We start from the raw sequence: 23,570 nt of genomic DNA on the forward strand, positions 1-23,570 counted from the left end.
TAAGGCACTTTCAAAGGAAAGTGATTTTCTCTGAAACTACAGCATTTAGAATGTGAAGTAACACTCTATTCACTTCTCACAGTGAATTGAAGTGTTGGAACAGACTGCTTCTCTTTCAGAGAAACAGATGTGAGTTTCTTGTGAATGCTTGTAAGTAGCTTAAGGTACTTTCAAGGGAAAGTGATTTTCTCTGTAAGGACAGCATTTAGAAAGTGAAGCAACACTCCATTCACTTCGCACAGTGAATTGAAGTGTTGGACCAGACTGCTTCTCTTTCAGAGAAACAGATGTGAGTTTCTTGTGAATGCTTGTAAGTAGCTTAAGGTACTTTCAAGGGAAAGTGATTTTCTCTGAAAGGAGAGCATTTAGAAAGTGAAGCAACACTCCATTCACTTCGCACAGTGAATTGAAATGTTGGAACAGACTGCTTCTCTTTCATAGAAATGCATGTGAGTTTTTTGTGAATGCTTGTAGGTAGCTTAAGGCACTTTCAAAGGAAAGTGATTTTCTCTGAAAGGACAGCATTTCGAAAGTGAAGCAACACTCCATTCACTTCGCACAGTGAATTGAAGTGTTGGAACAGACTGCTTCTCGTTCAGAGTAAGAGATGTGAGTTTCTTGTGAATTCTTATAAGTACCTTAAGGCAGTTTCAAAAGGGAGTGATTTTCTCTGAAAGGAGAGCATTTAGAAAGTGAAGCAACACTCCATTCACTTCGCACAGTGAATTGAAGTGTTGGAACAGACTGCTTCTCTTTCAGAGAAACAGATGTGAGTTTCTTGTGAATGCTTGTAAGTAGCTTAAGGTACTTTCAAGGGAAAATGATTTTCTCTGAAAGGACAGCATTTAGAAAGTGAAGCAACACTCCTTTCAATTCGCACAGTGAATTGAAGTGTTGGAACAGACTGCTTCTCTTTCAGAGAAACAGATGTGAGTTTCTTGTGAATGCTTGTAAGTAGCTTAAGGTACTTTGAAGGGAAAGTGATTTTCTCTGAAAGGACAGCATTTAGAAAGTGAAGCAACACTCCATTCACTTCGCACAGTGAATTGAAGTGTTGGAACAGACTGCTTCTCTTTCAGAGAAACGCATGTGAATTTCTGTTGAATGCTTTTAAGTAGCTTAAGGCAGTTTCAAAGGAAAGTGATTTTCTCTGAAAGGACATCATTTAAAAAGTGAAGCAACACTCCGTTCACTTCGCATAGTGAATTGAAGTGTTGGAAAAGAGTGCTTCTCTCTCAGAGAAACGCATGTGAGTTTTTTGTGAATGCTTGTAAGTAGCTTAAGGCACATTCAAATTAAAGTGATTTTCTCTGAAAGGACAGCATTTAAAAAGTGAAGCAACACTCCATTCACTTCAAACAGTGAATTGAAGTGTTGGAACAGACTGCTTCTCGTTCAGAGTAAGAGATGTGAGTTTCTTGTGAATGCTTGTAAGTAGCTTAAGGCAGTTTCAAAAGGGAGTGATTTTCTCTGAAAGGAGAGCATTTAGAAAGTGAAGCAACACTCCATTCACTTTCGCACAGTGAATTGAAGTGTTGGAAGAGACTGCTTCTCTTTCAGAGAAACGCATGTGAGTTTTTTGTGAATGCTTGTAAGTAGCTTAAGGCACTTTCAAAGGAAAGTGATTTTCTCTGAAACTACAGCATTTAGTATGTGAAGCAACACTCCATTCACTTCTCACAGTGAATTGAAGTGTTGGAACAGAGTGCTTCTCTTTCAGAGTAACAGATGTGAGTTTCTTGTGAATGCTTGTAAGTAGCTTAAGGTACTTTCAAGGGAAAGTGATTTTCTCTGAAAGGACAGCATTTAGAAAGTGAAGCAACACTCCATTCACTTCGCACAGTGAATTGAAGTGTTGGACCAGACTGCTTCTCTTTCAGAGAAACAGATGTGAGTTTCTTGTGAATGCTTGTAAGTAGCTTAAGGTACTTTCAAGGGAAAGTGATTTTCTCTGAAAGGAGAGCATTTAGAAAGTGAAGCAACACTCCATTCACTTCGCACAGTGAATTGAAGTGTTGGAACAGACTGCTTCTCTTTCAGAGAAACGTATGGGAGTTTTTTGTGAATGCTTGTAAGTAGCTTAAGGCTCTTTCAAAGGAAAGTGATTTTCTCTGAAAGGACAGCATTTCGAAAGTGAAGCAACACTCCATTCACTTCAAACATTGAATTGAAGTGTTGGAACAGACTGCTTCTCTTTCAGAGTAAGAGATGTGTGTTTCTTGTGAATGCTTGTAAGTAGCTTAAGGCACTTTCAAAAGGGAGTGATTTTCTCTAAAAGGAGAGCATTTAGAAAGTGAAGCAACACTCCACTCACTTCGCACAGTGAATTGAAGTTTTGGAACAGACTGCTTCTCTTTCAGAGAAACGCATGAGAATTTCTGTTGAATGTTTGTAAGTAGCTTAAGGCACTTTCAAAGGAAAGTGATTTTCTCTGAAAGGACAGCATTTAGAAAGTGAAGAAACACTCCATTCTCTTCACACAGTGAATTGAAGTGTTGGAACAGACTGCTTCTCTTTCAGAAAAACGCATGTGAATTTCTGTTGAATGCTTGTAAGTAGCTTAAGGCAGTTTCAAAAGAAAGTGACTTTCTCTGAAAGGAGAGCATTTAGAAAGTGAAGCAACACTCCATTCACGTCGCACAGTGAATTGAAGTGTTGGAACAGACTGCTTCTCTTTCAGAAAAACGCATGTGAGTTTCTTGTGAATGCTTGTAAGTAGCTTAAGGCACTTTCAAAGGAAAGTGATTTTCTCTGAAAGGACAGCATTTAGAAAGTGAAACAACACTCCGTTCACTTCGCATAGTGAATTGAAGTGTTGGAACAGACTGCTTCTCTTTCAGAGAAACGTATGTGAGTTTTTTGTGAATGCTTGTAAGTAGCTTAAGGCACTTTCAAAGGAAAGTGATTTTCTCTGAAAGGACAGGATTTAGAAAGTGAAGCAACACTCCATTCACTTCGCACAGTGAATTGAAGTGTTGGAACAGACTGCTTCTCTTTCAGAGAAACGCATGTGAATTTCTGTTGAATGCTTGTAGGTAGCTTAAGGCAGTTTCAAAGGAAAGTGATTTTCTATGAAAAGAGAGCATTTAGAAAGTGAAGCAACACTCCATTCACTTCGCACAGTGAATTGAAGTTTTCGAACAGACTGCTTCTCTTTCAGAAAAATGCATGTGAGTTTCTTGTGAATGCTTGTAAGTAGCTTAAGGCACTTTCAAAGGAAAGTGATTTTCTCTGAAAGGACAGCATTTAGAAAGTGAAGCAACACTCCATTCACTTCAAACAGTGAATTGAAGTGTTGGAACCGACTGCTTCTCGTTCAGAGTAAGAGATGTGAGTTTCTTGTGAATTCTTATAATTAGCTTAAGGCACTTTCAAAAGGGAGTGATTTTCTCTGAAAGGAGAGCATTTAGAAAGTGAAGCAACACTCCATTCACTTTCGCACAGTGAATTGAAGTGTTGGAACAGACTGCTTCTCTTTCAGAGAAACGCATGTGAGTTTTTTGTGAATGCTTGTAAGTAGCTTAAGGCACTTTCAAAGGAAAGTGATTTTCTCTGAAACTACAGCATTTAGAATGTGAAGCAACACTCTATTCACTTCTCACAGTGAATTGAAGTGTTGGAACAGACTGCTTCTCTTTCAGAGAAACAGATGTGAGTTTCTTGTGAATGCTTGTAAGTAGCTTAAGGTACTTTCAAGGGAAAGTGATTTTCTCTGTAAGGACAGCATTTAGAAAGTGAAGCAACACTCCATTCACTTCGCACAGTGAATTGAAGTGTTGGACCAGACTGCTTCTCTTTCAGAGAAACAGATGTGAGTTTCTTGTGAATGCTTGTAAGTAGCTTAAGGTACTTTCAAGGGAAAGTGATTTTCTCTGAAAGGAGAGCATTTAGAAAGTGAAGCAACACTCCATTCACTTCGCACAGTGAATTGAAATGTTGGAACAGACTGCTTCTCTTTCATAGAAATGCATGTGAGTTTTTTGTGAATGCTTGTAGGTAGCTTAAGGCACTTTCAAAGGAAAGTGATTTTCTCTGAAAGGACAGCATTTCGAAAGTGAAGCAACACTCCATTCACTTCGCACAGTGAATTGAAGTGTTGGAACAGACTGCTTCTCGTTCAGAGTAAGAGATGTGAGTTTCTTGTGAATTCTTATAAGTACCTTAAGGCAGTTTCAAAAGGGAGTGATTTTCTCTGAAAGGAGAGCATTTAGAAAGTGAAGCAACACTCCATTCACTTCGCACAGTGAATTGAAGTGTTGGAACAGACTGCTTATCTTTCAGAGAAACAGATGTGAGTTTCTTGTGAATGCTTGTAAGTAGCTTAAGGTACTTTCAAGGGAAAATGATTTTCTCTGAAAGGACAGCATTTAGAAAGTGAAGCAACACTCCTTTCACTTCGCACAGTGAATTGAAGTGTTGGAACACACTGCTTCTCTTTCAGAGAAACAGATGTGAGTTTCTTGTGAATGCTTGTAAGTAGCTTAAGGTACTTTGAAGGGAAAGTGATTTTCTCTGAAAGGACAGCATTTAGAAAGTGAAGCAACACTCCATTCACTTCGCACAGTGAATTGAAGTGTTGGAACAGACTGCTTCTCTTTCAGAGAAACGCATGTGAATTTCTGTTGAATGCTTGTAGGTAGCTTAAGGCAGTTTCAAAGGAAAGTGATTTTCTCTGAAAAGAGAGCATTTAGAAAGTGAAGGAACACTCCATTCACTTCGCACAGTGAATTGAAGTTTTCGAACAGACTGCTTCTCTTTCAGAAAAATGCATGTGAGTTTCTTGTGAATGCTTGTAAGTAGCTTAAGGCACTTTCAAATTAAAGTGATTTTCTCTGAAAGGACAGCATTTAGAAAGTGAAGCAACACTCCATTCACTTCAAACAGTTAATTGAAGTGTTGGAACCGACTGCTTCTCGTTCAGAGTAAGAGATGTGAGTTTCTTGTGAATTCTTATAAGTAGCTTAAGGCACTTTCAAAAGGGAGTGATTTTCTCTGAAAGGAGAGCATTTAGAAAGTGAAGCAACACTCCATTCACTTTCGCACAGTGAATTGAAGTGTTGGAACAGACTGCTTCTCTTTCAGAGAAACGCATGTGAGTTTTTTGTGAATGCTTGTAAGTAGCTTAAGGCACTTTCAAAGGAAAGTGATTTTCTCTGAAACTACAGCATTTAGAATGTGAAGCAACACTCTATTCACTTCTCACAGTGAATTGAAGTGTTGGAACAGACTGCTTCTCTTTCAGAGAAACAGATGTGAGTTTCTTGTGAATGCTTGTAAGTAGCTTAAGGTACTTTCAAGGGAAAGTGATTTTCTCTGAAAGGACAGCATTTAGAAAGTGAAGCAACACTCCATTCACTTCGCACAGTGAATTGAAGTGTTGGACCAGACTGCTTCTCTTTCAGAGAAACAGATGTGAGTTTCTTGTGAATGCTTGTAAGTAGCTTAAGGTACTTTCAAGGGAAAGTGATTTTCTCTGAAAGGAGAGCATTTAGAAAGTGAAGCAACACTCCATTCACTTCGCACAGTGAATTGAAATGTTGGAACAGACTGCTTCTCTTTCATAGAAATGCATGTGAGTTTTTTGTGAATGCTTGTAGGTAGCTTAAGGCACTTTCAAAGGAAAGTGATTTTCTCTGAAAGGACAGCATTTCGAAAGTGAAGCAACACTCCATTCACTTCGCACAGTGAATTGAAGTGTTGGAACAGACTGCTTCTCGTTCAGAGTAAGAGATGTGAGTTTCTTGTGAATTCTTATAAGTACCTTAAGGCAGTTTCAAAAGGGAGTGATTTTCTCTGAAAGGAGAGCATTTAGAAAGTGAAGCAACACTCCATTCACTTCGCACAGTGAATTGAAGTGTTGGAACAGACTGCTTATCTTTCAGAGAAACAGATGTGAGTTTCTTGTGAATGCTTGTAAGTAGCTTAAGGTACTTTCAAGGGAAAATGATTTTCTCTGAAAGGACAGCATTTAGAAAGTGAAGCAACACTCCTTTCACTTCGCACAGTGAATTGAAGTGTTGGAACAGACTGCTTCTCTTTCAGAGAAACAGATGTGAGTTTCTTGTGAATGCTTGTAAGTAGCTTAAGGTACTTTGAAGGGAAAGTGATTTTCTCTGAAAGGACAGCATTTAGAAAGTGAAGCAACACTCCATTCACTTCGCACAGTGAATTGAAGTGTTGGAACAGACTGCTTCTCTTTCAGAGAAACGCATGTGAATTTCTGTTGAATGCTTGTAGGTAGCTTAAGGCAGTTTCAAAGGAAAGTGATTTTCTCTGAAAAGAGAGCATTTAGAAAGTGAAGGAACACTCCATTCACTTCGCACAGTGAATTGAAGTTTTCGAACAGACTGCTTCTCTTTCAGAAAAATGCATGTGAGTTTCTTGTGAATGCTTGTAAGTAGCTTAAGGCACTTTCAAATTAAAGTGATTTTCTCTGAAAGGACAGCATTTAGAAAGTGAAGCAACACTCCATTCACTTCAAACAGTTAATTGAAGTGTTGGAACCGACTGCTTCTCGTTCAGAGTAAGAGATGTGAGTTTCTTGTGAATTCTTATAAGTAGCTTAAGGCACTTTCAAAAGGGAGTGATTTTCTCTGAAAGGAGAGCATTTAGAAAGTGAAGCAACACTCCATTCACTTTCGCACAGTGAATTGAAGTGTTGGAACAGACTGCTTCTCTTTCAGAGAAACGCATGTGAGTTTTTTGTGAATGCTTGTAAGTAGCTTAAGGCACTTTCAAAGGAAAGTGATTTTCTCTGAAACTACAGCATTTAGAATGTGAAGCAACACTCTATTCACTTCTCACAGTGAATTGAAGTGTTGGAACAGACTGCTTCTCTTTCAGAGAAACAGATGTGAGTTTCTTGTGAATGCTTGTAAGTAGCTTAAGGTACTTTCAAGGGAAAGTGATTTTCTCTGAAAGGACAGCATTTAGAAAGTGAAGCAACACTCCATTCACTTCGCACAGTGAATTGAAGTGTTGGACCAGACTGCTTCTCTTTCAGAGAAACAGATGTGAGTTTCTTGTGAATGCTTGTAAGTAGCTTAAGGTACTTTCAAGGGAAAGTGATTTTCTCTGAAAGGAGAGCATTTAGAAAGTGAAGCAACACTCCATTCACTTCGCACAGTGAATTGAAATGTTGGAACAGACTGCTTCTCTTTCATAGAAATGCATGTGAGTTTTTTGTGAATGCTTGTAGGTAGCTTAAGGCACTTTCAAAGGAAAGTGATTTTCTCTGAAAGGACAGCATTTCGAAAGTGAAGCAACACTCCATTCACTTCGCACATTGAATTTAAGTGTTGGAACAGACTGCTTCTCGTTCAGAGTAAGAGTTGTGAGTTTCTTGTGAATTCTTATAAGTACCTTAAGGCAGTTTCAAAAGGGAGTGATTTTCTCTGAAAGGAGAGCATTTAGAAAGTGAAGCAACACTCCATTCACTTCGCACAGTGAATTGAAGTGTTGGAACAGACTGCTTCTCTTTCAGAGAAACAGATGTGAGTTTCTTGTGAATGCTTGTAAGTAGCTTAAGGTACTTTCAAGGGAAAATGATTTTCTCTGAAAGGACAGCATTTAGAAAGTGAAGCAACACTCCTTTCACTTCGCACAGTGAATTGAAGTGTTGGAACAGACTGCTTCTCTTTTAGAGAAACAGATGTGAGTTTCTTGTGAATGCTTGTAAGTAGCTTAAGGTACTTTGAAGGGAAAGTGATTTTCTCTGAAAGGACAGCATTTAGAAAGTGAAGCAACACTCCATTCACTTCGCACAGTGAATTGAAGTGTTGGAACAGACTGCTTCTCTTTCAGAGAAACGCATGTGAATTTCTGTTGAATGCTTTTAAGTAGCTTAAGGCAGTTTCAAAGGAAAGTGATTTTCTCTGAAAGGACATCATTTAAAAAGTGAAGCAACACTCCGTTCACTTCGCATAGTGAATTGAAGTGTTGGAAAAGAGTGCTTCTCTCTCAGAGAAACGCATGTGAGTTTTTTGTGAATGCTTGTAAGTAGCTTAAGGCAGTTTCAAAAGGGAGTGATTTTCTCTGAAAGGAGAGCATTTAGAAAGTGAAGCAACACTCCATTCACTTTCGCACAGTGAATTGAAGTGTTGGAACAGACTGCTTCTCTTTCAGAGAAACGCATGTGAGTTTTTTGTGAATGCTTGTAAGTAGCTTAAGGCACTTTCAAAGGAAAGTGATTTTCTCTGAAACTACAGCATTTAGTATGTGAAGCAACACTCCATTCACTTCTCACAGTGAATTGAAGTGTTGGAACAGACTGCTTCTCTTTCAGAGTAACAGATGTGAGTTTCTTGTGAATGCTTGTAAGTAGCTTAAGGTACTTTCAAGGGAAAGTGATTTTCTCTGAAAGGACAGCATTTAGAAAGTGAAGCAACACTCCATTCACTTCGCACAGTGAATTGAAGTGTTGGACCAGACTGCTTCTCTTTCAGAGAAACAGATGTGAGTTTCTTGTGAATGCTTGTAAGTAGCTTAAGGTACTTTCAAGGGAAAGTGATTTTCTCTGAAAGGAGAGCATTTAGAAAGTGAAGCAACACTCCATTCACTTCGCACAGTGAATTGAAGTGTTGGAACAGACTGCTTCTCTTTCAGAGAAACGTATGGGAGTTTTTTGTGAATGCTTGTAAGTAGCTTAAGGCTCTTTCAAAGGAAAGTGATTTTCTCTGAAAGGACAGCATTTCGAAAGTGAAGCAACACTCCATTCACTTCAAACATTGAATTGAAGTGTTGGAACAGACTGCTTCTCTTTCAGAGTAAGAGATGTGTGTTTCTTGTGAATGCTTGTAAGTAGCTTAAGGCACTTTCAAAAGGGAGTGATTTTCTCTAAAAGGAGAGCATTTAGAAAGTGAAGCAACACTCCACTCACTTCGCACAGTGAATTGAAGTTTTGGAACAGACTGCTTCTCTTTCAGAGAAACGCATGAGAATTTCTGTTGAATGTTTGTAAGTAGCTTAAGGCACTTTCAAAGGAAAGTGATTTTCTCTGAAGGACAGCATTTAGAAAGTGAAGAAACACTCCATTCTCTTCACACAGTGAATTGAAGTGTTGGAACAGACTGCTTCTCTTTCAGAAAAACGCATGTGAATTTCTGTTGATTGCTTGTAAGTAGCTTAAGGCAGTTTCAAAAGAAAGTGACTTTCTCTGAAAGGAGAGCATTTAGAAAGTGAAGCAACACTCCATTCACGTCGCACAGTGAATTGAAGTGTTGGAACAGACTGCTTCTCTTTCAGAAAAACGCATGTGAGTTTCTTGTGAATGCTTGTAAGTAGCTTAAGGCACTTTCAAAGGAAAGTGATTTTCTCTGAAAGGACAGCATTTAGAAAGTGAAACAACACTCCGTTCACTTCGCATAGTGAATTGAAGTGTTGGAACAGACTGCTTCTCTTTCAGAGAAACGTATGTGAGTTTTTTGTGAATGTTTGTAAGTAGCTTAAGGCACTTTCAAAGGAAAGTGATTTTCTCTGAAAGGACAGGATTTAGAAAGTGAAGCAACACTCCATTCACTTCGCACAGTGAATTGAAGTGTTGGAACAGACTGCTTCTCTTTCAGAGAAACGCATGTGAATTTCTGTTGAATGCTTGTAGGTAACTTAAGGCAGTTTCAAAGGAAAGTGATTTTCTCTGAAAAGAGAGCATTTAGAAAGTGAAGCAACACTCCATTCACTTCGCACAGTGAATTGAAGTTTTCGAACAGACTGCTTCTCTTTCAGAAAAATGCATGTGAGTTTCTTGTGAATGCTTGTAAGTAGCTTAAGGCACTTTCAAATTAAAGTGATTTTCTCTGAAAGGACAGCATTTAGAAAGTGAAGCAACACTCCATTCACTTCAAACAGTGAATTGAAGTGTTGGAACCGACTGCTTCTCGTTCAGAGTAAGAGATGTGAGTTTCTTGTGAATTCTTATAAGTAGCTTAAGGCACTTTCAAAAGGGAGTGATTTTCTCTGAAAGGAGAGCATTTAGAAAGTGAAGCAACACTCCATTCACTTTCGCACAGTGAATTGAAGTGTTGGAACAGACTGCTTCTCTTTCAGAGAAACGCATGTGAGTTTTTTGTGAATGCTTGTAAGTAGCTTAAGGCACTTTCAAAGGAAAGTGATTTTCTCTGAAACTACAGCATTTAGAATGTGAAGCAACACTCTATTCACTTCTCACAGTGAATTGAAGTGTTGGAACAGACTGCTTCTCTTTCAGAGAAACAGATGTGAGTTTCTTGTGAATGCTTGTAAGTAGCTTAAGGTACTTTCAAGGGAAAGTGATTTTCTCTGTAAGGACAGCATTTAGAAAGTGAAGCAACACTCCATTCACTTCGCACAGTGAATTGAAGTGTTGGACCAGACTGCTTCTCTTTCAGAGAAACAGATGTGAGTTTCTTGTGAATGCTTGTAAGTAGCTTAAGGTACTTTCAAGGGAAAGTGATTTTCTCTGAAAGGAGAGCATTTAGAAAGTGAAGCAACACTCCATTCACTTCGCACAGTGAATTGAAGTGTTGGAACAGACTGCTTCTCTTTCATAGAAATGCATGTGAGTTTTTTGTGAATGCTTGTAGGTAGCTTAAGGCACTTTCAAAGGAAAGTGATTTTCTCTGAAAGGACAGCATTTAGAAAGTGAAGCAACACTCCATTCACTTCGCACAGTGAATTGAAGTGTTGGAACAGACTGCTTCTCTTTCAGAGAAACGCATGTGAATTTCTGTTGAATGCTTTTAAGTAGCTTAAGGCAGTTTCAAAGGAAAGTGATTTTCTCTGAAATGACATCATTTAAAAAGTGAAGCAACACTCCGTTCACTTCGCATAGTGAATTGAAGTGTTGGAAAAGAGTGCTTCTCTCTCAGAGAAACGCATGTGAGTTTTTTGTGAATGCTTGTAAGTAGCTTAAGGCAGTTTCAAAAGGGAGTGATTTTCTCTGAAAGGAGAGCATTTAGAAAGTGAAGCAACACTCCATTCACTTTCGCACAGTGAATTGAAGTGTTGGAAGAGACTGCTTCTCTTTCAGAGAAACGCATGTGAGTTTTTTGTGAATGCTTGTAAGTAGCTTAAGGCACTTTCAAAGGAAAGTGATTTTCTCTGAAACTACAGCATTTAGTATGTGAAGCAACACTCCATTCACTTCTCACAGTGAATTGAAGTGTTGGAACAGACTGCTTCTCTTTCAGAGTAACAGATGTGAGTTTCTTGTGAATGCTTGTAAGTAGCTTAAGGTACTTTCAAGGGAAAGTGATTTTCTCTGAAAGGACAGCATTTAGAAAGTGAAGCAACACTCCATTCACTTCGCACAGTGAATTGAAGTGTTAGACCAGACTGCTTCTCTTTCAGAGAAACAGATGTGAGTATCTTGTGAATGCTTGTAAGTAGCTTAAGGCACTTTCAAAGGAAAGTGATTTTCTCTGAAACTACAGCATTTAGAATGTGAAGCAACACTCTATTCACTTCTCACAGTGAATTGAAGTGTTGGAACAGACTGCTTCTCTTTCAGAAAAACGCATGTGAATTTCTGTTGAATGCTTGTAAGTAGCTTAAGGCAGTTTCAAAGGAAAGTGACTTTCTCTGAAAGGAGAGCATTTAGAAAGTGAAGCAACACTCCATTCACTTCGCACAGTGAATTGAAGTGTTGGAACAGACTGCTTCTCTTTCAGAAAAATGCATGTGAGTTTCTTGTGAATGCTTGTAAGTAGCTTAAGGCACTTTCAAAGGAAAGTGATTTTCTCTGAAAGGACAGCATTTAGAAAGTGAAACAACACTCCGTTCACTTCGCATAGTGAATTGAAGTGTTGGAGCAGACTGCTTCTCTTTCAGAGAAACGTATGTGACTTTTTTGTGAATGCTTGTAAGTAGCTTAAGGCACTTTCAAAGGAAAGTGATTTTCTCTGAAAGGAGAGGATTTAGAAAGTGAAGGAACACTCCATTCACTTCGCACAGTGAATTGAAGTGTTGGAACCGACTGCTTTTCGTTCAGAGTAAGAGATGTGAGTTTCTTGTGAATTCTTATAAGTAGCTTAAGGCACTTTCAAAAGGGAGTGATTTTCTCTGAAAGGAGAGCATTTAGAAAGTGAAGCAACACTCCATTCACTTTCGCACAGTGAATTGAAGTGTTGGAACAGACAGCTTCTCTTTCAGAGAAACGCATGTGAGTTTTTTGTGAATGCTTGTAAGTAGCTTAAGGCACTTTCAAAGGAAAGTGATTTTCTCTGAAACTACAGCATTTAGAATGTGAAGTAACACTCTATTCACTTCTCACAGTGAATTGAAGTGTTGGAACAGACTGCTTCTCTTTCAGAGAAACAGATGTGAGTTTCTTGTGAATGCTTGTAAGTAGCTTAAGGTACTTTCAAGGGAAAATGATTTTCTCTGAAAGGACAGCATTTAGAAAGTGAAGCAACACTCCTTTCACTTCGCACAGTGAATTGAAGTGTTGGAACAGACTGCTTCTCTTTCAGAGAAACAGATGTGAGTTTCTTGTGAATGCTTGTAAGTAGCTTAAGGCACTTTCAAAGGAAAGTGATTTTCTCTGAAACTACAGCATTTAGAATGTGAAGCAACACTCTATTCACTTCTCACAGTGAATTGAAGTGTTGGAACAGACTGCTTCTCTTTCAGAGAAACAGATGTGAGTTTCTTGTGAATGCTTGTAAGTAGCTTAAGGTACTTTCAAGGGAAAGTGATTTTCTCTGTAAGGACAGCATTTAGAAAGTGAAGCAACACTCCATTCACTTCGCACAGTGAATTGAAGTGTTGGACCAGACTGCTTCTCTTTCAGAGAAACAGATGTGAGTTTCTTGTGAATGCTTGTAAGTAGCTTAAGGTACTTTCAAGGGAAAGTGATTTTCTCTGAAAGGAGAGCATTTAGAAAGTGAAGCAAAACTCCATTCACTTCGCACAGTGAATTGAAATGTTGGAACAGACTGCTTCTCTTTCATAGAAATGCATGTGAGTTTTTTGTGAATGCTTGTAGGTAGCTCAAGGCACTTTCAAAGGAAAGTGATTTTCTCTGAAAGGACAGCATTTCGAAAGTGAAGCAACACTCCATTCACTTCGCACAGTGAATTGAAGTGTTGGAACAGACTGCTTCTCGTTCAGAGTAAGAGATGTGAGTTTCTTGTGAATTCTTATAAGTACCTTAAGGCAGTTTCAAAAGGGAGTGATTTTCTCTGAAAGGAGAGCATTTAGAAAGTGAAGCAACACTCCATTCACTTCGCACAGTGAATTGAAGTGTTGGAACAGACTGCTTCTCTTTCAGAGAAACAGATGTGAGTTTCTTGTGAATGCTTGTAAGTAGCTTAAGGTACTTTGAAGGGAAAATGATTTTCTCTGAAAGGACAGCATTTATAAAGTGAAGCAACACTCCTTTCACTTCGCACAGTGAATTGAAGTGTTGGAACAGACTGCTTCTCTTTCAGAGAAACAGATGTGAGTTTCTTGTGAATGCTTGTAAGTAGCTTAAGGTACTTTGAAGGGAAAGTGATTTTCTCTGAAAGGACAGCATTTAGAAAGTGAAGCAACACTCCATTCACTTCGCACAGTGAATTGAAGTGTTGGAACAGACTGCTTCTCTTTCAGAGAAACGCATTTGAATTTCTGTTGAATGCTTTTAAGTAGTTTAAGGCAGTTTCAAAGGAAAGTGATTTTCTCTGAAAGGACATCATTTAAAAAGTGAAACAACACTCCGTACACTTCGCATATTGAATTGAAGTGTTGGAAATGAGTGCTTCTCTCTCAGAGAAACGCATGTGAGTTTTTTGTGAATGCTTGTAAGTAGCTTAAGGCACTTTCAAATTAAAGTGATTTTCTCTGAAAGGACAGCATTTAAAAAGTGAAGCAACACTCCATTCACTTCAAACTGTGAATTGAAGTGTTGGAACAGACTGCTTCTCGTTCAGAGTAAGAGATGTGAGTTTCTTGTGAATGCTTGTAAGTAGCTTAAGGCAGTTTCAAAAGGGAGTGATTTTCTCTGAAAGGAGAGTATTTAGAAAGTGAAGCAACACTCCATTCACTTTCGCACAGTGAATTGAAGTGTTGGAAGAGACTGCTTCTCTTTCAGAGAAACGCATGTGAGTTTTTTGTGAATGCTTGTAAGTAGCTTAAGGCACTTTCAAAGGAAAGTGATTTTCTCTGAAACTACAGCATTTAGTATGTGAAGCAACACTCCATTCACTTCTCACAGTGAATTGAACTGTTGGAACAGACTGCTTCTCTTTCAGAGTAACAGATGTGAGTTTCTTGTGAATGCTTGTAAGTAGCTTAAGGTACTTTCAAGGGAAAGTGATTTTCTCTGAAAGGACAGCATTTAGAAAGTGAAGCAACACTCCATTCACTTCGCACAGTGAATTGAAGTGTTGGACCAGACTGCTTCTCTTTCAGAGAAACAGATGTGAGTTTCTTGTGAATGCTTGTAAGTAGCTTAAGGTACTTTCAAGGGAAAGTGATTTTCTCTGAAAGGAGAGCATTTAGAAAGTGAAGCAACACTCCATTCACTTCGCACAGTGAATTGAAGTGTTGGAACAGACTGCTTCTCTCAGAGAAAAGTATGGGAGTTTTTTGTGAATGCTTGTAAGTAGCTTAAGGCACTTTCAAAGGAAAGTGATTTTCTCTGAAAGGACAGCATTTCGAAAGTGAAGCAACACTCCATTCACTTCAAACATTGAATTGAAGTGTTGGAACAGACTGCTTCTCTTTCAGAGTAAGAGATGTGTGTTTCTTGTGAATGCTTGTAAGTAGCTTAAGGCACTTTCAAAAGGGAGTGATTTTCTCTAAAAGGAGAGCATTTAGAAAGTGAAGCAACACTCCACTCACTTCGCACAGTGAATTGAAGTTTTGGAACAGACTGCTTCTCTTTCAGAGAAACGCATGAGAATTTCTGTTGAATGTTTGTAAGTAGCTTAAGGCACTTTCAAAGGAAAGTGATTTTCTCTGAAAGGACAGCATTTAGAAAGTGAAGAAACACTCCATTCTCTTCACACAGTGAATTGAAGTGTTGGAACAGACTGCTTCTCTTTCAGAAAAACGCATGTGAATTTCTGTTGAATGCTTGTAAGTAGCTTAAGGCAGTTTCAAAAGAAAGTGACTTTCTCTGAAAGGAGAGCATTTAGAAAGTGAAGCAACACTCCATTCACGTCGCACAGTGAATTGAAGTGTTGGAACAGACTGCTTCTCTTTCAGAAAAACGCATGTGAGTTTCTTGTGAATGCTTGTAAGTAGCTTAAGGCACTTTCAAAGGAAAGTGATTTTCTCTGAAAGGACAGCATTTAGAAAGTGAAACAACACTCCGTTCACTTCGCATAGTGAATTGAAGTGTTGGAACAGACTGCTTCTCTTTCAGAGAAACGTATGTGAGTTTTTTGTGAATGCTTGTAAGTAGCTTAAGGCACTTTCAAAGGAAAGTGATTTTCTCTGAAAGGACAGCATTTAGAAAGTGAAGAAACACTCCATTCTCTTCACACAGTGAATTGAAGTGTTGGAACAGACTGCTTCTCTTTCAGAAAAACGCATGTGAATTTCTGTTGAATGCTTGTAAGTAGCTTAAGGCAGTTTCAAAGGAAAGTGACTTTCTCTGAAAGGAGAGCATTTAGAAAGTGAAGCAACACTCCATTCACTTCGCACAGTGAATTGAAGTGTTGGAACAGACTGCTTCTCTTTCAGAAAAATGCATGTGAGTTTCTTGTGAATGCTTGTAAGTAGCTTAAGGCACTTTCAAAGGAAAGTGATTTTCTCTGAAAGGACAGCATTTAGAAAGTGAAACAACACTCCGTTCACTTCGCATAGTGAATTGAAGTGTTGGAGCAGACTGCTTCTCTTTCAGAGAAACGTATGTGACTTTTTTGTGAATGCTTGTAAGTAGCTTAAGGCACTTTCAAAGGAAAGTGATTTTCTCTGAAAGGAGAGGATTTAGAAAGTGAAGGAACACTCCATTCACTTCGCACAGTGAATTGAAGTGTTGGAACCGACTGCTTTTCGTTCAGAGTAAGAGATGTGAGTTTCTTGTGAATTCTTATAAGTAGCTTAAGGCACTTTCAAAAGGGAGTGATTTTCTCTGAAAGGAGAGCATTTAGAAAGTGAAGCAACACTCCATTCACTTTCGCACAGTGAATTGAAGTGTTGGAACAGACAGCTTCTCTTTCAGAGAAACGCATGTGAGTTTTTTGTGAATGCTTGTAAGTAGCTTAAGGCACTTTCAAAGGAAAGTGATTTTCTCTGAAACTACAGCATTTAGAATGTGAAGTAACACTCTATTCACTTCTCACAGTGAATTGAAGTGTTGGAACAGACTGCTTCTCTTTCAGAGAAACAGATGTGAGTTTCTTGTGAATGCTTGTAAGTAGCTTAAGGTACTTTCAAGGCAAAATGATTTTCTCTGAAAGGACAGCATTTAGAAAGTGAAGCAACACTCCTTTCACTTCGCACAGTGAATTGAAGTGTTGGAACAGACTGCTTCTCTTTCAGAGAAACAGATGTGAGTTTCTTGTGAATGCTTGTAAGTAGCTTAAGGCACTTTCAAAGGAAAGTGATTTTCTCTGAAACTACAGCATTTAGAATGTGAAGCAACACTCTATTCACTTCTCACAGTGAATTGAAGTGTTGGAACAGACTGCTTCTCTTTCAGAGAAACAGATGTGAGTTTCTTGTGAATGCTTGTAAGTAGCTTAAGGTACTTTCAAGGGAAAGTGATTTTCTCTGTAAGGACAGCATTTAGAAAGTGAAGCAACACTCCATTCACTTCGCACAGTGAATTGAAGTGTTGGACCAGACTGCTTCTCTTTCAGAGAAACAGATGTGAGTTTCTTGTGAATGCTTGTAAGTAGCTTAAGGTACTTTCAAGGGAAAGTGATTTTCTCTGAAAGGAGAGCATTTAGAAAGTGAAGCAAAACTCCATTCACTTCGCACAGTGAATTGAAATGTTGGAACAGACTGCTTCTCTTTCATAGAAATGCATGTGAGTTTTTTGTGAATGCTTGTAGGTAGCTCAAGGCACTTTCAAAGGAAAGTGATTTTCTCTGAAAGGACAGCATTTCGAAAGTGAAGCAACACTCCATTCACTTCGCACAGTGAATTGAAGTGTTGGAACAGACTGCTTCTCGTTCAGAGTAAGAGATGTGAGTTTCTTGTGAATTCTTATAAGTACCTTAAGGCAGTTTCAAAAGGGAGTGATTTTCTCTGAAAGGAGAGCATTTAGAAAGTGAAGCAACACTCCATTCACTTCGCACAGTGAATTGAAGTGTTGGAACAGACTGCTTCTCTTTCAGAGAAACAGATGTGAGTTTCTTGTGAATGCTTGTAATTAGCTTAAGGTACTTTGAAGGGAAAATGATTTTCTCTGAAAGGACAGCATTTATAAAGTGAAGCAACACTCCTTTCACTTCGCACAGTGAATTGAAGTGTTGGAACAGACTGCTTCTCTTTCAGAGAAACAGATGTGAGTTTCTTGTGAATGCTTGTAAGTAGCTTAAGGTACTTTGATGGGAAAGTGATTTTCTCTGAAAGGACAGCATTTAGAAAGTGAAGCAACACTCCATTCACTTCGCACAGTGAATTGAAGTGTTGGAACAGACTGCTTCTCTTTCAGAGAAACGCATTTGAATTTCTGTTGAACGCTTTTAAGTAGTTTAAGGCAGTTTCAAAGGAAAGTGATTTTCTCTGAAAGGACATCATTTAAAAAGTGAAACAACACTCCGTTCACTTCGCATATTGAATTGAAGTGTTGGAAATGAGTGCTTCTCTCTCAGAGAAACGCATGTGAGTTTTTTGTGAATGCTTGTAAGTAGCTTAAGGCACTTTCAAATTAAAGTGATTTTCTCTGAAAGGACAGCATTTAAAAAGTGAAGCAACACTCCATTCACTTCAAACTGTGAATTGAAGTGTTGGAACAGACTGCTTCTCGTTCAGAGTAAGAGATGTGAGTTTCTTGTGAATGCTTGTAAGTAGCTTAAGGCAGTTTCAAAAGGGAGTGATTTTCTCTAAAAGGAGAGCATTTAGAAAGTGAAGCAACACTCCACTCACTTCGCACAGTGAATTGAAGTGTTGGAACAGACTGCTTCTCTTTCAGAGAAACGCATGAGAATTTCTGTTGAATGTTTGTAAGTAGCTTAAGGTACTTTCAAGGGAAAGTGATTTTCTCTGAAAGGACAGCATTTAGAAAGTGAAGAAACACTCCATTCTCTTCACACAGTGAATTGAAGTGTTGGAACAGACTGCTTCTCTTTCAGAAAAACGCATGTGAATTTCTGTTGAATGCTTGTAAGTAGCTTAAGGCAGTTTCAAAGGAAAGTGACTTTCTCTGAAAGGAGAGCATTTAGAAAGTGAAGCAACACTCCATTCACTTCGCACAGTGAATTGAAGTGTTGGAACAGACTGCTTCTCTTTCAGAAAAATGCATGTGAGTTTCTTGTGAATGCTTGTAAGTAGCTTAAGGCACTTTCAAAGGAAAGTGATTTTCTCTGAAAGGACAGCATTTAGAAAGTGAAACAACACTCCGTTCACTTCGCATAGTGAATTGAAGTGTTGGAGCAGACTGCTTCTCTTTCAGAGAAACGTATGTGACTTTTTTGTGAATGCTTGTAAGTAGCTTAAGGCACTTTCAAAGGAAAGTGATTTTCTCTGAAAGGAGAGGATTTAGAAAGTGAAGCAACACTCCATTCACTTCGCACAGTGAATTGAAGTGTTGGAACAGACTGCTTCTCGTTCAGAGTAAGAGATGTGAGTTTCTTGTGAATTCTTATAAGTACCTTAAGGCAGTTTCAAAAGGGAGTGATTTTCTCTGAAAGGAGAGCATTTAGAAAGTGAAGCAACACTCCATTCACTTCGCACAGTGAATTGAAGTGTTGGAACAGACTGCTTCTCTTTCAGAGAAACAGATGTGAGTTTCTTGTGAATGCTTGTAAGTAGCTTAAGGTACTTTCAAGGGAAAATGATTTTCTCTGAAAGGACAGCATTTAGAAAGTGAAGCAACACTCCTTTCAATTCGCACAGTGAATTGAAGTGTTGGAACAGACTGCTTCTCTTTCAGAGAAACAGATGTGAGTTTCTTGTGAATGCTTGTAAGTAGCTTAAGGTACTTTGAAGGGAAAGTGATTTTCTCTGAAAGGACAGCATTTAGAAAGTGAAGCAACACTCCATTCACTTCGCACAGTGAATTGAAGTGTTGGAACAGACTGCTTCTCTTTCAGAGAAACGCATGTGAATTTCTGTTGAATGCTTTTAAGTAGCTTAAGGCAGTTTCAAAGGAAAGTGATTTTCTCTGAAAGGACATCATTTAAAAAGTGAAGCAACACTCCGTTCACTTCGCATAGTGAATTGAAGTGTTGGAAAAGAGTGCTTCTCTCTCAGAGAAACGCATGTGAGTTTTTTGTGAATGCTTGTAAGTAGCTTAAGGCACATTCAAATTAAAGTGATTTTCTCTGAAAGGACAGCATTTAAAAAGTGAAGCAACACTCCATTCACTTCAAACAGTGAATTGAAGTGTTGGAACAGACTGCTTCTCGTTCAGAGTAAGAGATGTGAGTTTCTTGTGAATGCTTGTAAGTAGCTTAAGGCAGTTTCAAAAGGGAGTGATTTTCTCTGAAAGGAGAGCATTTAGAAAGTGAAGCAACACTCCATTCACTTTCGCACAGTGAATTGAAGTGTTGGAAGAGACTGCTTCTCTTTCAGAGAAACGCATGTGAGTTTTTTGTGAATGCTTGTAAGTAGCTTAAGGCACTTTCAAAGGAAAGTGATTTTCTCTGAAACTACAGCATTTAGTATGTGAAGCAACACTCCATTCACTTCTCACAGTGAATTGAAGTGTTGGAACAGACTGCTTCTCTTTCAGAGTAACAGATGTGAGTTTCTTGTGAATGCTTGTAAGTAGCTTAAGGTACTTTCAAGGGAAAGTGATTTTCTCTGAAAGGACAGCATTTAGAAAGTGAAGCAACACTCCATTCACTTCGCACAGTGAATTGAAGTGTTGGACCAGACTGCTTCTCTTTCAGAGAAACAGATGTGAGTTTCTTGTGAATGCTTGTAAGTAGCTTAAGGTACTTTCAAGGGAAAGTGATTTTCTCTGAAAGGAGAGCATTTAGAAAGTGAAGCAACACTCCATTCACTTCGCACAGTGAATTGAAGTGTTGGAACAGACTGCTTCTCTTTCAGAGAAACGTATGGGAGTTTTTTGTGAATGCTTGTAAGTAGCTTAAGGCTCTTTCAAAGGAAAGTGATTTTCTCTGAAAGGACAGCATTTCGAAAGTGAAGCAACACTCCATTCACTTCAAACATTGAATTGAAGTGTTGGAACAGACTGCTTCTCTTTCAGAGTAAGAGATGTGTGTTTCTTGTGAATGCTTGTAAGTAGCTTAAGGCAATTTCAAAAGGGAGTGATTTTCTCTAAAAGGAGAGCATTTAGAAAGTGAAGCAACACTCCACTCACTTCGCACAGTGAATTGAAGTTTTGGAACAGACTGCTTCTCTTTCAGAGAAACGCATGAGAATTTCTGTTGTATGTTTGTAAGTAGCTTAAGGCACTTTCAAAGGAAAGTGATTTTCTCTGAAAGGACAGCATTTAGAAAGTGAAGAAACACTCCATTCTCTTCACACAGTGAATTGAAGTGTTGGAACAGACTGCTTCTCTTTCAGAAAAACGCATGTGAATTTCTGTTGAATGCTTGTAAGTAGCTTAAGGCAGTTTCAAAAGAAAGTGACTTTCTCTGAAAGGAGAGCATTTAGAAAGTGAAGCAACACTCCATTCACGTCGCACAGTGAATTGAAGTGTTGGAACAGACTGCTTCTCTTTCAGAAAAACGCATGTGAGTTTCTTGTGAATGCTTGTAAGTAGCTTAAGGCACTTTCAAAGGAAAGTGATTTTCTCTGAAAGGACAGCATTTAGAAAGTGAAACAACACTCCGTTCACTTCGCATAGTGAATTGAAGTGTTGGAACAGACTGCTTCTCTTTCAGAGAAACGTATGTGAGTTTTTTGTGAATGCTTGTAAGTAGCTTAAGGCACTTTCAAAGGAAAGTGATTTTCTCTGAAAGGACAGGATTTAGAAAGTGAAGCAACACTCCATTCACTTCGCACAGTGAATTGAAGTGTTGGAACAGACTGCTTCTCTTTCAGAGAAACGCATGTGAATTTCTGTTGAATGCTTGTAGGTAGCTTAAGGCAGTTTCAAAGGAAAGTGATTTTCTCTGAAAAGAGAGCATTTAGAAAGTGAAGCAACACTCCATTCACTTCGCACAGTGAATTGAAGTTTTCGAACAGACTGCTTCTCTTTCAGAAAAATGCATGTGAGTTTCTTGTGAATGCTTGTAAGTAGCTTAAGGCACTTTCAAAGGAAAGTGATTTTCTCTGAAAGGACAGCATTTAGAAAGTGAAGCAACACTCCATTCACTTCAAACAGTGAATTGAAGTGTTGGAACCGACTGCTTCTCGTTCAGAGTAAGAGATGTGAGTTTCTTGTGAATTCTTATAATTAGCTTAAGGCACTTTCAAAAGGGAGTGATTTTCTCTGAAAGGAGAGCATTTAGAAAGTGAAGCAACACTCCATTCACTTTCGCACAGTGAATTGAAGTGTTGGAACAGACTGCTTCTCTTTCAGAGAAACGCATGTGAGTTTTTTGTGAATGCTTGTAAGTAGCTTAAGGCACTTTCAAAGGAAAGTGATTTTCTCTGAAACTACAGCATTTAGAATGTGAAGCAACACTCTATTCACTTCTCACAGTGAATTGAAGTGTTGGAACAGACTGCTTCTCTTTCAGAGAAACAGATGTGAGTTTCTTGTGAATGCTTGTAAGTAGCTTAAGGTACTTTCAAGGGAAAGTGATTTTCTCTGTAAGGACAGCATTTAGAAAGTGAAGCAACACTCCATTCACTTCGCACAGTGAATTGAAGTGTTGGACCAGACTGCTTCTCTTTCAGAGAAACAGATGTGAGTTTCTTGTGAATGCTTGTAAGTAGCTTAAGGTACTTTCAAGGGAAAGTGATTTTCTCTGAAAGGAGAGCATTTAGAAAGTGAAGCAACACTCCATTCACTTCGCACAGTGAATTGAAATGTTGGAACAGACTGCTTCTCTTTCATAGAAATGCATGTGAGTTTTTTGTGAATGCTTGTAGGTAGCTTAAGGCACTTTCAAAGGAAAGTGATTTTCTCTGAAAGGACAGCATTTAGAAAGTGAAGAAACACTCCATTCTCTTCACACAGTGAATTGAAGTGTTGGAACAGACTGCTTCTCTTTCAGAAAAACGCATGTGAATTTCTGTTGAATGCTTGTAAGCAGCTTAAGGCAGTTTCAAAAGAAAGTGACTTTCTCTGAAAGGAGAGTATTTAGAAAGTGAAGCAACACTCCATTCACTTCGCACAGTGAATTGAAGTGTTGGAACAGACTGCTTCTCTTTCAGAAAAACGCATGTGAGTTTCTTGTGAATGCTTGTAAGTAGCTTAAGGCACTTTCAAAGGAAAGTGATTTTCTCTGAAAGGACAGCATTTAGAAAGTGAAACAACACTCCGTTCACTTCGCATAGTGAACTGAAGTGTTGGAACAGACTGCTTCTCTTTCAGAGAAACGTATGTGAGTTTTTTGTGAATGCTTGTAAGTAGCTTAAGGCACTTTCAAAGGAAAGTGATTTTCTCTGAAAGGACAGGATTTAGAAAGTGAAGCAACACTCCATTCACTTCGCACAGTGAATTGAAGTGTTGGAACAGACTGCTTCTCTTTCAGAGAAACGCATGTGAATTTCTGTTGACTGCTTGTAGGTAGCTTAAGGCAGTTTCAAAGGAAAGTGATTTTCTCTGAAAAGAGAGCATTTAGAAAGTGAAGGAACACTCCATTCACTTCGCACAGTGAATTGAAGTTTTCGAACAGACTGCTTCTCTTTCAGAAAAATGCATGTGAGTTTCTTGTGAATGCTTGTAAGTAGCTTAAGGCACTTTCAAATTAAAGTGATTTTCTCTGAAAGGACAGCATTTAGAAAGTGAAGCAACACTCCATTCACTTCAAACAGTGAATTGAAGTGTTGGAACCGACTGCTTCTCGTTCAGAGTAAGAGATGTGAGTTTCTTGTGAATTCTTATAAGTAGCTTAAGGCACTTTCAAAAGGGAGTGATTTTCTCTGAAAGGAGAGCATTTAGAAAGTGAAGCAACACTCCATTCACTTTCGCACAGTGAATTGAAGTGTTGGAACAGACTGCTTCTCTTTCAGAGAAACGCATGTGAGTTTTTTGTGAATGCTTGTAAGTAGCTTAAGGCACTTTCAAAGGAAAGTGATTTTCTCTGAAACTACAGCATTTAGAATGTGAAGCAACACTCTATTCACTTCTCACAGTGAATTGAAGTGTTGGAACAGACTGCTTCTCTTTCAGAGAAACAGATGTGAGTTTCTTGTGAATGCTTGTAAGTAGCTTAAGGTACTTTCAAGGGAAAGTGATTTTCTCTGTAAGGACAGCATTTAGAAAGTGAAGCAACACTCCATTCACTTCGCACAGTGAATTGAAGTGTTGGACCAGACTGCTTCTCTTTCAGAGAAACAGATGTGAGTTTCTTGTGAATGCTTGTAAGTAGCTTAAGGTACTTTCAAGGGAAAGTGATTTTCTCTGAAAGGAG

The sequence above is a fragment of the Myodes glareolus genome, chromosome X (genome assembly GCF_982192425.1).
Source record: "Myodes glareolus chromosome X, mMyoGla1.1, whole genome shotgun sequence".
NCBI lineage: Eukaryota > Metazoa > Chordata > Mammalia > Rodentia > Cricetidae > Myodes > Myodes glareolus.